The following is a 15,510-nucleotide window of genomic DNA, read 5'->3' as shown; positions in this document are numbered from 1 at the left end:
GAACAAGAGATCTCTCTTGTGCCATAAGATATGTCTGGTTTCTGCAACCATTCATGCATTTATTTAATCATGTATTTGTTCAGCAAGCATCTATTAAGAATATAGTCTGTACAGACTGCTGCACAATTGGCTATTGTCCTCTATAAAATTAAGTTCCCAGAAATGAACATAGCATCCCAGACATACCTGACTATAATGGAGTAGAGCAGGACTATTAATTTACCTGGCTCTAAACCCAGAGGAAAGCTTACACTGAATTTTACTTGATATTATACCATCATCCAATACTGAAGGATATTATGAGAAATACTTCTATAAAACCTGTCCCCAGATTGACTGTAAGTATATTTGCATGATAGCCTTTCTGAGGATCCTAGGAGAAACCTCTCTGGTTGCACATCAGAAATAGTTGTGCTTCTTGTAGGTATCTGGTTTGCATTTATAGCAGAGACATACTGTGAACATTATAAGGGATTCAATTCCTAGTTATCTGCTAGCATTAAAAGGAACCCCTTTTCTTCATTCCTAATTTAACGACTGCACCAGCAGTCCAGTGGACCACCCAAGCAGGTATACCGAACTTCATACCAGGCATGCTTTGTGCACAGTCCTTTTTCCTTTATCTAATTATTACGTACACTTTTTTGTTAATTATTTGTATCTTGTTAAAAGCAACGTTTGAAGAAAGAATAGATTATTAACTAGTAAGCTAGATGGTAAATGATGATGATGATAATAGAAAAAGATAGATAAGTAAATAGCTAGTCCTTTAGATTTCCTTTAGATTGATTCTATACTTCTATCACTGCTGACCAAAATTTCACCTGTTTATAGGTTTTAGCCATTATTGTTCTCTACTTAAGGGTGTTCTTTAGCACTAAGTCACAGTAAACTTAAAGTGAATGAAGTCCCTTTGAGTTTTTCCTCTATTATGACTCTCATACACTCTCTTCCCTCTCTAGTCCCATTGCCACCATCCCTTTTTAAAGTTCCTGAACTAAGGCAGTGATTCTTCCAAAGATGTCTACAATAAATTCACATTGGGATTCTGCTCCATTTACAGTGATTCCTACCATGACTGCCTCTGTGCTACACGCACTTTCTTCTTCGAAGGAAGCCGATTCTTCTCCCCCATCCTATTGGACATATGCTCTGAATAGTAGTTGCCAATTTCGTGCGTGGCTTCATCTCCATGACCATATTATTTTGGCTAGAAGTATTATAACCCTAGAAAGATATTTACCTAAAAACAATCAAAAACTGTCTAACAATAACTTAAGCAAAAAAGAGGTTTTGTCATGTAACAAGACTGAGGTATTTGTTCACATTGGCTATAGTGGCTCAAAAAATTAGGGACTATGTCTTTGCAATTCCTTTGGAATTTCCCACATGTGTATTAACTCATGGTACTAGTTGGTTTCTACATCTCAAGATATTATATCTGTTCTAATGGAAAGAAGAAAAGGAGAAGGGGGAAAGAGGGCCTGCAACCAAATCCAACTACCTCTATCAAGAGAGAAAATGGTGTCTTAGAAACTTCTGCAACACACTTTCCTTAGAATCTCATTGGAAGTAAGTGGGTTTCGAGGATAGCTCCACTTCCAAAAAAATAAAAAGTAAAAAGTAAAAAAACTGGGAAAATAAAGAACCAGATTGTAATGCTTAGCTAAAATTAATCATGATCAATTGCATGAAGTTTAGTTCCCAACAGCTCTACATGAACTCAGGGTTTTGTTGTCAATTAAGAAGTTGGGGCCGGACTCAGTGACTCACGCCTGTAATCCCAGCACTTTGGGAGGCCAAGGCGGGTGGATCACAGGGTCAGGAGATTGAGACCATCCTGGCTAACACGGTGAAATCCCGTCTTTACTAAAAATACAAGAAATTAGCCAGGTGTGGTGGCGGGTGCCTGTAGTCCCAGCTAGTCGGGAGGCTGAGGCAGGAGAATGGCTTGAACCTGGAGGAGGAGGTTGCAGTGAGCCAAGATCGCGCCACTGCACTCCAGCCTGGGTGACAGAGCGAGACTCCGTCTCAAATAAAAAAATAAATAAAAAAGAAGTTGGAAATGGTATTGAAAAGGCAGGTGAGCCCCAAGCCTATCAAAATGTCCCATCCCTTGACCTTGTGATTTGTTTATGGATTGAAATACAGCCCAAGGCTTGCCAACAGAGCCTTTAGAGGAAATTGTTTCAACTCTGGCTAAACAGCTGCCTATAATCACAGATTTTGCCTAATAAAGAATGTTGCATCAGAAAAGGAAGCTAACATAAAAAGAAATAGAAATAAGAAATGGAAAAGAAACTCCAAATGGCACGGCTTCTTACAAAGTCATTAAGACCAGTTTTACTTCTGTTCTTGGATATAGGAGCCAATCAATTCTCCACAATGCTCAAAATAGATCATTTTAGATTACAACCAAAGACTCCAGACTAACCTATTTCTTAGCAGATTCCCCTGTTTCCAACTTCAGTCATTGTAGCACAGAGCCCTTACAGTTGTTTTTCTCAAACACAAACCTGATGATGTCCCCAATTTAAAATCTGTGATATTTTTTCCATCACCTGAAAGATGGAGTTCAAACAGTTTATTATATTAAGAGTTTTTCATAACCTAGCCCAGACATACACACAAATGTATACTTTGGCCATACAAAACTTTTCAATACTCCTAACACATGTCATGCACTCTCATGCCATGACTTTCTATCTCTCCTTCTCTCTCTCTCTCTTTCTCATGCCCTTTCTCATGTGGTTCAGCCGAATAACTCCAGTTAGTTTCTCAGGACCCAACCCTGAATAGCCTTGCCTCAGTAGCTTGCACTGACCTATACCAGCACACTCACACATACACGTATACACACCGGAGTAAAAGTCCTGTTTGTTGTGTCCTGTTCTCAGCTCCAACATTCCCTCTTATACACCTTTATCACAGCACAGCTCACCTAAGAGTGTAGTTACTCCTAGTTAGATGGGAGTATCTCAAAGGCAAAGAATGATAAAATTCAATGACAGTTTGTTTAATTGAAGTAAGTGGAATATTTGCACAAGTGGAGGAAGAAGAGTTCCTAAAATCATCTGAATTTTTCTTCCACTTGGCTTATATTTGGTTAAATTCTTCAGTTCTTTTTCGTTTGAACTGCTATTGTCAGCTTCCGTCCTGTTATAATGTTACTGGTATTTTGTAATTTAAAGATAGAGCCATGTGACTATGTGTCATGAAACTGACATTGTGTTGTAAGTCTAGCTTTATAGCTATAAAATACTTGATAATTTGATTCTATATTTGGAAGTTGTCCTCTCATATTTTTGTACAGTTTTAAAAATTATCACTGGTACATCTTTACAAAATATATCAATAATATGTTAAACAGCATAAAATTTAGAGTTGCATAGGAAATCCACTAAAACCTGCACTTAAAGTAGACATTGATCCATTGGCCACTAGTCCTTGAGCCTCGTTCTTTATTTCACTGTGAGTCCATCTAACTGGAGTTTCATCCTGGCCTCAGTGTGTAACATTGCTGTCAAGCATTCACTAATTTTGGAATAAGGTTGAAAATACATAAGTAATATGTCTGTTTCATAGTAAAAACAAAACTTAGTTTCAGAAAAGCCACATGACTTATCAATGCATTTAGAATGGGTAAGTGGGAGAGTTGGTGGCTTTTCTAAGTTCAGTGACTGTTTGGTCATACAGCAGCCCCCTTAACTGAAACTCTATCAAATGTCCTACTAAAACAAAACACCGTACCTGTAGCATTTTAATCTATCACTTTACACATTTTATTTAAATAGGAAATTATGTTTTCCTGGTGGGATTTGTTTTCAGTGAATCCACGCAATTTCTAAACATCACTTCTTTTTCTACATACTTACCAACCATCTATTAATAATTTATTTTAATCCTAAATGCCCTTTCTGGTTATCCAAGATATATCCAGACAAATATTTGCTCAACTTCTTAAAATCCCAGAGTCTGTAAAACTTCTGTAGATTTTTCACTTTTGTGAATTGTTTTGTTCAGGAACCAGACAATATGAGAAGCCTCTGTGTTACCAGAAAAATATCAGTTAACAAGTTGAAAGCCAACCGCAATTTATTTTTTATTCTGAGGAATATTCCCTCCTAGACCATTGGCATAGGCAATTTCCACACTCCCATGTAAGAAGGGCTTATAGGCAAAAATCTGGTAGGGGACACATATTTGTTTTGAATTTGTAAGCATAGTCAGCCCACTGTTTGTTTTGACTTAAATTTTTTGTGTATTTAAGGAGGACTTAAGGAGATCGGACCAGAGGACTAAATCACTGCCCCCGGCCCACCATGATGTTGTCATTGGATCCTGGACAGTTGCTTCACATGCCTGAATTTCTACCTCACCCAGGTAACGTGCTTGCTCTGCAGTTACAATAGTCAGTAAGACCAAGTGCTGAACAGAAGTCTGCTAATTGTCCAAACCACTCATGTCTGGCTGCCAACTGGCAAGTTTCTCCTGGAACAGTAGTGCACTGCTCAGTGACAGAAGTCACTGTGGATCAGCCTGAGACAATTCCCTCCCCCAAGCGGAGCACAGCAGAGGACTCAAAGACTTTGCCAACCAGAAGTCTGAAGACTTAATTTCTCCTGGGAGGAGCAGCTGCTGTACAAACCGATAAAATCACACCCCAAGAAACCCAGACTATAAAATACCTCTTTGTAAAATTCACAGTGTAATAGAGGTAAAAGGATTAGATTTCTGCTTCAGTCTCCTCCTTTTGATTGCAGATGAACAGGAAAAGAATGAAACTTTATAAAGTAGACCGGGAAAGTTAATGAGTTTTAAAGTGAGAAGTGTATTGGAGAATATGTAAGTTCAGCCTTGATACATATTATACTTCTTGTCTGTGTTTAGCTACATGTCATATAATTGATTACACATTTTATAATAATTGATTATACATTTATACACACACACACACACACTGTTTGATTTAGTGGGGGAAAGCAACACAAACGTAGAAAACCTGTTTCCCAGCCAGGTCAATGGGGTAGAAAAAAGATTATTGTCCAGTCTAAACCAATGGCCTTCCAAGCTAAGAAACTTAAAAGCATTTCACTCACTGAATAGTGTCAGGGCCAACTCAGGGGCCCGCTGTAGGCAAATTTTGCTCTGTGTACCCATTCATAATAAGGTCAAGGTAACATTATGTCTTGAATTGAAGACTTTCTCTTTTGGGGGGAGGGCAAGGAATATAAACACAAAAGATGCTTCTGTGATGGGGACAGTGAAGAATTAGGAAGTAGAAAGAGTGGATTTCATTGTTTTGTCTGGGTTTGATGAAGGTAGACTGAAGTAGGAAGACTATTGCTTGATCTTATACCTGTGGGCCTTGAGTATTTTTAATATCTCTTGGTAAACCAATTTTCTTCTGTTTTATAAGCAGTATCTCAAACACCAAAGCAGGAGTCCCCTAAGTTGATAATTCCATAACCTTCATGTGATTCCATAATTTCCATGTCCAGGTGACCCAAAACATGATATTTATAACTCAGTTAAATAATCATATGTTTCCGTACTTGTCCCGACTTTAGAAATGATGATGTTATTTGATTTAATTGATTGGTCCCTACAAGAAACAGTATACCAGCCAATGTTTGTTTCCAATAAAACTTGCAATTATTTCAACTTTCTCTTATTCTTTCTTCCAGTTCTGAAATTGTTAATACAGTGAAAGGTTACCAAAATCAAGTATTCATAAAGATATGTTAAAATATTCTGTGTTCTGGATAATTGCCCAACAAGAATGTTATTTGCCTGTATTGACGCTAAACTGTATCCTCAGTGTTAAGTCATGACCGTTCTCAGAGGCAGGGGGCTTTCCTTAATGTGGAAACTAAAGAATTAGACGTTCAACTCTCACAACATCCTTTTTTGTCTGCCTTGTAGGTTTGTTCACAGAGCTAAACGCTTGGAAAAACATTTTGGGAAAAAAAATAAAGTGAAATGCTTATTCATGGGAAATCTTTACTCCACCCAGGAAAAGATAAATGGCACTTAAGAACTACTCTTTAAGAGTGAGATGTTTATTGAAATAAAGGAGGCTAATTGTCAAAAATGATGAGAAACAAATGTGAAAAGCCCTATGTTTGGAGCTCTGGCCACATGGAGCGTTTAAACAAGCATATGCTGTGTTTCGAAAGAAGAGACATAGTTTGAAAGTTGCCATTTTTTGGAAAAGAAATGTTCAGGGAAAGAGAGAGAGAGAGAGAACATAGCTGCTAACAGCAGTTCCAGAACATAGAATAAGAAAGAGAGAACATGGCTGCCAATGTTCTCTTCTCTGAAAGGTTGGAACTCCACTTTACTTTCAGTTTACCTTTTTAACAATATTTTCATGACAAACCAGTTCTGCTGGAAACATGTGTTAAAGGGGGTGATGTGTGATTGCTGCTAGAGATAAGATCGTGTTCTCTGTAGATGTGAGATGTATAGTTCTGCTTGGTCCAGTTCTTCATCTTTCCACTGTTTTGCCATGAATTCCCAGATCATTCTAGAATAGAGTTGCTTAAACTTGGCACTATTGACATTTTAGCGAGCAAATGTGTTACTGGGAAAGGGCTGTTCTGTATGTTGCCAGATGTTTAACAGCATCCTGGCCTCCACACATGAGATGCCAGTAGCAGCCCCCACCCACTTGTAACAACTAAAAGTGTCTCCAGACATGGCCAAGTGTCCTCAGGGAGGAGCAAGGAAAGGAGAGAGAATTTACTGAGGAGAGCTTTTTACATTTATTACTGTAGATGATAAAACATAAATTTAGGGTTCTCAGATAAGCTGTGTATTGTATGTTTACAAATGTATTCAGCAAATGTATTTATGCAAACTTCACGACACCAGTATAGGGTAACCTTGGTCTTAGATGGTCCCCATTAGAAAAGGTCAGTAAATTAGTGATACTTCTATTCTTCTCAGGCAATAGGCATTATTTCTGGTGCCTCCATAGATTGTCTTACGGCCTACAGTAGGCTTTGGAATCAGACTGACCTGGATTTTGGTGCTGACTCCCTCACAACCAGTGTAACCGTAGGCTTATTATTGGACCTCTCTAAATCTGTTTTCCTCATCACAAAATGGAGTCAGTGTTGACCTAGGAGGATTATTGTAAGGATTAAATAAAATAGCACACCTTCATATTTACACTTGGTAATTCCTTAATAAATCATCATTTGTTATGATGTGGTGCAATCATATTCAGGTTCGATGAAGTAGAGATGTCATTTCTTTTGTTTAACCACTAAACCAATTATGACTGACAGATCTCATTAAATACAGCATGTTTAAATAACTATACAGTAGAACCTACAAATAATTAGAGCTCTTGCCAGCTTTTATTTTTGACTCGTCTTTAGTTATCCTCATGTTGGATGTACATTAGTCGCACGTTTCTGTTCCATCAGCCCAGAGTTTTGTTTTCAGTGGGAGCGCCCAGTGAAATAATCAGCATGAACTTAATTGCAGCTTCACAAGCTGCAGAGCTGTTTCAATAAATGTGCAACATGCTGAGCTGTATGCACTTAGAAGTCAGCAAATGTTGACCAATAATATCTTATTCGGGACCCACCCAGTCCCCATAACCAAGCGACAGCATTCCTTTGAAATTAGGAAGAGATTCAAGTTGCTCAATGCTTCATTTTAAACAGAAATACACCAGCAATATACCAGCTGCAGGAGAGAGGATGGGAAAGAGTCTCACAGCAGTCAAGAGCAGACAATGATCCAAGTGACAAGAAGACACAGGCCCATTTGGGGTGTCTCCCATTCATTTCTGCTGAACTTTTTCCAAAGACTATGCTGCTCAGAATTGTGAAAGGGAACCAATGACTATTATGAGAAAAAAAAATATTCTTCTTTACAAAAGCCTCCCGGAGGAATGGGGATGTTTCCAACTCTTGGAGAATGGCCAAGCTGATGTATGTTTTAGTACAATGTGGAGATATGTTCAAGCCCAGTTCACAGCCTCTGGTCTGTACATAGGCAAAGCACACCAAATGTCTCCCTAAAGGTGATGTTATCCGAATAGCCCTTTGAAGGCGGCAACATGGGGAGACATGATTGCACATTGACAATCACCTCCATTTGAGAGACTCATCCGCCTCAATGCATTGTACAACTTCAGGAAGCTTCATTCGAAGGCCTGAGGCGAACACTTGGAGTGTTCAGCTGAGTCAAGCCAAGTAAGCTAAAAGGATGACCACTGTGCCCCTGATCGCTTGCAGCCTCATCTATAACTCAGTGGTAGCTTCTCACTAGTACTGGTAGTACCTCCTGAGAGCAACAAACAGAAATACAACTCTTGGCAGGTTAGGCCTAATGAAAGGAAGACTCCCCTTAATCAGGAGAAAGAAAATGTTCAAACTCCAGCATCATAGTGTGACTGTGGAGTGAGCATTTCCTAGAAGGTAACTGTTGTTTTGGGCATATAAAACAACAGATGTCCACTCCTACTTTCTGTCATTTCCCACAGGTGATATTGATGTATAGCAGTATCAGTGTTGTAAATCAGGTTCCCTGCCTGCTTTTGTAAAGGTTTTGTTGTTGTTGCTGTTGTTTTTAAATACAGCCAAGTCTATTCATTTACTTATAATTTCTGGTTGTCTTTGTGCTACAATGGCAGAGTTAAATAGCTGCTCTAGAGACTATGTGGTCTACAAAGCCTGTATCTAATATCTGACTCTTCACAGAAAAACTGCTTATCCCTGCTTTAAATCATTCTCTCAGAGAATATCTGGATTTAAAATTTGGCTTAAGTAAATCCAAAATGGTTACAGGTTTAATAAACCTTTCCAATCCCTATTTTTTTTTAAAGGGACTGATTATATATTTTTATATAATATATTTGATTATATATCTAATTGTATGTATTTATTGCTATAACTACCCTGAGATAGTTTATTTAGTTGTTTGTCAACTACTTTTTAAAGACTAAAACATGTGAGATTATAATAGATTTAAACTTCAAAAACTGATCATTTAAGAACAAATAATTAGGCTTTCCATCCATCCTAAATGTTCAAGAATTATACGTAGTATGGCTGTGACTCTACTTCAACTCCTTTCTATTAATTAACCAACTAATTTCAAATCATAAACAGATAATGATGGTCTTTTATATATTTAAATATCTTACAAAGTCTGGACAAAATTTGACAAAAGTAAATACTTATATTCCTGCTGATGTAATTATGGCTGACTAAAATAATCCTATTTTCCTCAGGCTTGACTTAGATGGTCCTGGGACTTTCTATAACTAAAGATCTCTAAAAAACTGGGTACTAACCACTTATAGGGAACTTCCTTCTAATATTCCATTTTATCTCCATAATTGCTAAAATCGCCTGGGAAACTAACTAGATTATTAGTTCATGAGAAGACGTTTATGGGTTTCCTAATGATCTAGATAGTTTATGCCTCACTCCTTCTGACTTCTCCGTGAATGCTGTAACTTAATGATGAAACGATGGAAGATTAAATAAATAAATAAAAGTCCTGGAAGAACATTTACCCTTTTTTGCCTAAAAGCATTTTAATGATGCTACAGTTCAGATTATTAATGATTTAAAAACAATGTTAAAATTTACTTTAAAAAAAGTTTATTTTATTTCAAAAACAAAGATGCAACCTACCAAACAAAAACATGTAATGAGGACCCGCTGTATTTCAGCAAAGCACTATAAGTGGTGGATATAAGAACATCTAAGACAATGTCATCTCCAAAGAGACTCCCAATTTGGGAGGAAGATAAAACAGATAGACCACAAATTATAATGGAATTCAAGACTTTGAAAATGAGAGTTTTGATGGAGGAAAAGGAAAGTGCCATGGAAGCATGGTGTAGAGGGCAATTAATTCTAAACAAGGAAGGAGACCGGGGTGCCCCAAAAATGTTTCATGGGGAACATGCATTGGAATTCAGTCTTGATGCTCATGGTGTGTGAAGGGTGGGAATGAGGACTCTGGTTCACTGTAGACTTCAAGGAGAGAGAATATCATGACCTAATGCAAAGAGATTTGTGTGCTTTTCTTAATCAGTTACCATATTTCATTGAAATGAGTTGTTTAAGGGTCTGGTTTGCCTTTCCTACCACACTTTAAGTTCTTAAGAAGGGGTCACATCTTCACTGCGCTACCAAAGTCTCACACAGCGGTGTTCCTTGAATTAAGCGATGACCCTAGTATGTGATTAAATCCATTTCTTATTCACCTTGTCTTCAATTGCAATTCAAGTTTTTCCAATATTCAAACTTTTAAGAAACTATGAATACTTTTAATGCAACACTAAATCTTACCAGTTTACTAGGACAATATATCTAAACTCTCAGATCCTCAGGTTCCTAATCTACAAGTTGGGAAAGGGAGAGTAGAGAGGGATGTGGCAGGGAGAGAATAATGTCACTTACATTACAGAGATTAGGATACAATGAGGCAACACGTGTCAAGTGCTCAGCTCCATGATGAACCCATAGGAGATACACTCATTTCTTTCAAAATAAAGAACAATAATTGCATTTCTCATATGCTCAATACTAACATACGATTTTCTAAAACTGTGTCCCAAGGACCCAATTTCCCTGTGAGCTCTTCCAAAAGCATTTCTGGGATGCTGCACATCATGGTCAACTCTTGGAGAACTACACTGTGGGAATTACACTGCACAGCCGCATGTTAAAGTCTCAAAGAAGTCCTGCAGAAAACAAGTCTGCTTAGCTTTCTTGAGTCCAAAGTTTTCCAAACTTATTTGAACCCAGATTTTTTTTCCCATGACGCTAGTATCCATCAAGACACACTTTACAAATTCAACTCTAAAAATTATACAGGGCCGGGTGTGGTGGCTCACACCTATACTCCAAGCATTTCAGGAGCCTGAGGAAGGAAGATCACTGGAGTCAAGGACTTCAAGACCAGCTTGGGCAACATAATGAGACCCCTCCTCTACAAAAAAAAAAAAAAAAATAACTGGGCACGGTGGTGCATGCCTGTAGTCCTAGCTACTCAGGAGGCTGAGGCAAGAGTTCAAGATTGCCATAATTTCACCACTGCACTCCAGCCTGGGTGACATAGGGAGACTGTGTCAAAAAAAAAAAGGAAAAAAAAGAAGAAAAAGAAAGGAAGAAAAGAAAGAAAGAAAGAAAGAAAGAAAGAAAGAAAGAAAGAAAGAAAGAAAGAAAGAAAGAAAGAAAGAAAGAAAGAAAGAAAGAAAGAAAAAGAAAGACAGACTAGAAGGAAAAAGGAAGGAAGGAAAGAAGGAAGGGAAAGAAAAAAGAGCATATGGTATGGTAGGCCCATTACTTTCACTCTGCAAATGTCCTTGCCCTTCTTCACATTCTATCACATGCGTAAGTAAAAGTAGCAGGAAGGTAGTTTTTTGGTTTGGTTTGGGTTTATGCCTCTGAAATAACCGTTTTACAATACCATGTGTTAAAAGCGAGTTATATACTCCTCTTTCCATGAATATTGAGCATCCTTTTTAAAAATCAAAGTAAAATAATTAAAGGCCATATTATTTTAACGTTTCATTTATAGTCTTTGTTCTTTTAATTTTTTTTTTTTTTTTTTTTTTTTTTTTACTTCTGTGCCATTTGGATTTGCTTATTTATTTTTAATGCAGAGATGAAAGAAGTTTCAGGAGAACCTCTTGAGTGACTCTCACCACCCATGGTTGCCTGGACCTTTGATGCTCTCACCTGGGCTCCACACTTTCCTACCTCCTGCCACCAGCCCTGGAAAGGACATAACGCTGTTATCATTTGTCATTCAACACTAGCTAATAAGTTTGTGTTGAATTCATACCTCTTTCATCACAGTTTTACTTTTTACTTATTTTACTTTCACTTTATCCAGGAGTCCCAGTCTGAGGATATTTTCATCTTACAAAAAATATCATATGTGATAATGATGCCACTTCCCTCATGCTGTGAAACTAGTAAAATAGAAATGTATCTCTCATAAGCTCTGAACTCTAGTAAAAAAGACTGAAAAGATTTTTAAGTGCTAAAACAATAGTAGCATCACATTAAACACACAAATATGTTTTTTGAAATTTTAATGGAAAATACATGTAGCCTCCATATCAGATTTTAAGTTGCTCAGTGGCTGAAAAAACCTCTGGTTTATGTTGTTATCCCAGGGTTCTAGTACAGTGTCCTGTACACAGTGTATTCTCAAACATTATTCATCGAGCTAAATTTAGCTCTTTAAAGAGTGAAGTCTTCCAGTGGAAGTTATTGCAGGAACACCTGGATCTTTGAAGCATAATGAATTGTAATTACATATCAACTTACTGTGTCTTCACATAACTAAGATCTAAGTCGGTGAAAAAATAAGGTGGCCCAAATGTCCTGAAACTCATACCATTCTTGATCCTTTAAATTAGAACATATAAGAAAAAATAGGCCGGGCGCGGTGGCTCAAGCCTGTAATCCCAGCACTTTGGGAGGCTGAGACGGGCGGATCACGAGGTCAGGAGATCGAGACCATCCTGGCTAACACGGTGAAACCCCGTCTCTACTAAAATACAAAAAACTAGCCGGGCGAGATGGCGGGCGCCTGTAGTCCCAGCTACTCGGGAGGCTGAGGCAGGAGAATGGCGTGAACCCGGGAGACGGAGCTTGCAGTGAGCTGAGATCCGGCCACTGCACTCCAGCCTGGGTGACAGAGCGAGACTCCGTCTCAAAAAAATAAAATAAAATAAAATAAAATGTATTTTACTTTTGTGTTAGAAATTTTCTTAGCTTGCTAAATAAGCATCTGTATTATCCAGAATTTAAAAAGGGATTGTTATTGTGCCCTTCTCAACTTTCATAAGAGGCTATGGGAAGGAGAAAAAGAAAGTGGAGGGGCAAATAGAAAGAGAGAGAGAAAAGAAGAAGGGAGAAGAAAGAAGAAAGAAGAAGGAAGGAAGGGAGGGAGGGAAGAAATCTAGGTTTGCTTATTTGTATATTTCAAGCAACTTTTACAGTTTGTTCAAGAGTGAATCTAAATTAAACTGAATTTCCCTATATCAGTTTTCCTCAAACTTCAGTGTTGTACAATCACTTTCAAAAGAGAAAAGTTTGATAATTAACTTATTTTTCCATCGGTCCATTATCAATAAAATTCAGTAGTGAATCCCAAAATATAATAATGTAAAAAAATCACTAAATTAAAAAAAAATTCTTGTATTTACTTTTGCATTTATTGCTGTTGCACTTTTCTAAAATGCCTTGTTACACATATAAAGGCAAGATCCCCAACTGACATTTCCTCGTAGCCTGCATGAGTATCCTGCCTCCTGCTTCGGGTAGGGCTCTTTTCAGTTCAGCATGTCTGCACTTCTCTGTGACAAGGGAAGGCCCCAAAGTCCCACCACTTCTCTCTAACCAGTTATGATAAAACCATCTCCATGATATCATTTGGCCTTCACATACCACAAATAGTTTATTTATTTATGTACTAAGTCACTCCTAAATTTTCTTCATTACTCCATAACAGTAAGTTCCCAAATTCATTTTTATGGTGTCAGACCAAAGTCTAAATTTTTAAATGAGGAATTAAAGTCTGAGTCAATTAAACAGTTCTTCTGTTGCATATTCTTGTTGCAAAAGAAAAGTTCTATCATTATACTGGCAAAAGGAACTCATCTCAATTTTTTTACCTTAAGACAAATATTTTGACATGAGTTTGGTCCTAGGCTATTAGGAGTTAAATATTAACTTCTTTGATGATCTCTCAGCACTGACGCAACAGTAACACAAATAGAAACCCTGAGTCTATATAGCAATCTTAGGTGATCTGGCATAAGGAATGTGTACATTTTTTAATTCAGTAAAATAAGAAAAAACTAAGTAAAGAAGTTCTCATAGAACTTGCAAGCTCTAAAGAATACATCAGAATATTTCAATTTGCAAAGCACTGCCATTTTAGATCTACAGTTTTACACATCAAATTTATTATTTAAATAATGATCCTTAAATACTTTTGGATTCTTTTTTTGTTTTGTTTTCTTTTTTTGTTTTTGTTTTTGTTTTGTGAGATGGAGTTTCACTCTTGTTGACCAGGCTGAAGTCCGGTGGTGCAGTCTCGGCTCACTGTAATCTCTGCCTCCCAGCTTCAAGCAATTCTCCTGCTTCAGCCTCCCAAGTAGCTGGGATTACAGGCGCCCACCACCACACCTGGCTAATTTTGGTATTTTTAATAGAGACCGGGTTTCACTATGTTGGCCAGGCTGGTCTCAAACTCAACCTCAGGTGATCTGCCTGCCTCGGCCTCCCAAAGTTCTGGGATTACAGGCATGAGCCACTGAGTCTAGCCCTGGATTCTTAAATTATCAATTTTTGAAAGTTTGATAAAACAGTTTTTAAATAAAAGATGTTTTTTCCCACCAAAAACATGATTTAATCTGCAGTTTTACTTGATTAATGTGCTCCATTCTCCAGGAGTTTTTTTCTGTTGGGTTTCAGTTGCTGAGACTTGCAATTCAGCATCTGAGTAGTAAAATCATCCATCCAAGACCTGTTAACAAGGAAACTCATGAAAAATGGCTCGTAATGTTTTCTGCAATTACATGATACTTCTCCTAAACTAATCTTATCATTGTGTAACTAATAGGATTTTTTTCTTTCTTTTTCTTTTTTTTTTTAGTAACTAAGAATTTTGCTATGAAAGTGGTATTTTCTGCTATATGTTTTGACCATTTCCTTTTTTTCTGAGTTGAATTTTTCCCTTGGAGGTGGAATCATTCTTTCAGGGAAACTATCACTTTCTGTGACCATGTCGTCATGCAAAATGTGTATGTCCACGAAAAGATAGAAAATGGAGCAACATGTCAACGTGTAATGAAAATAAAAACCTATGTGACTCTTTGGAATTTGGTTTTTTCTTTGCAGAAAAACCAAGTTTGCTTTCCAGAACACCAAACAGATAAGCATTAAATTGTATTAACTGACCATATGGATCTACTCCAAAGAACAAATTTCAGAGTCACTGAGTTTTCTGACTTTGAACAAGATCATATCATTTCTTTGGGCATAATTTTCTGAAATTCAAATTTAATACAGTCTAAACTCCTGGCCATTACCTACAAATACCTAGAGTTATCTTGTATTATGAGATCTAGCAAAATTTCTGTTTTACTCTGCTATGAACAATCTTTACTTCTAGGATATTAATTGATATAATAGGGTAAATGTATAAACAAATACGAAATTATCCTTGAGGCATGGAAAATTTGCTCCTCCCAAAGAGTTCTTTGGTTTGGTGTTGCTTGGTTTGCTTTCTTTTTGTTCTGAGAATTAGCATGACTCAGCAGTCTGTAATGCTAATTGCAATCAAGACCAACAAGTTAATTCCAATAAGGAAACTTCAAGAAAATCATTAAAGTACCAGGCTAGCTATCATTGATGATAATAACAATAATGATATTTTATGTGTCTATAGTTACTTTTTATATGAACATTTCGGAGGACTTTACTAAAAATACTTTGATTTTACACAAAT

Source organism: Piliocolobus tephrosceles, chromosome 5 (genome assembly GCF_002776525.5).
Source record: "Piliocolobus tephrosceles isolate RC106 chromosome 5, ASM277652v3, whole genome shotgun sequence".
NCBI classification, from domain to species: domain Eukaryota; kingdom Metazoa; phylum Chordata; class Mammalia; order Primates; family Cercopithecidae; genus Piliocolobus; species Piliocolobus tephrosceles.
The sequence above is the reverse complement of the archived record's forward strand: the minus strand, read 5'-3'. Positions refer to the sequence as shown.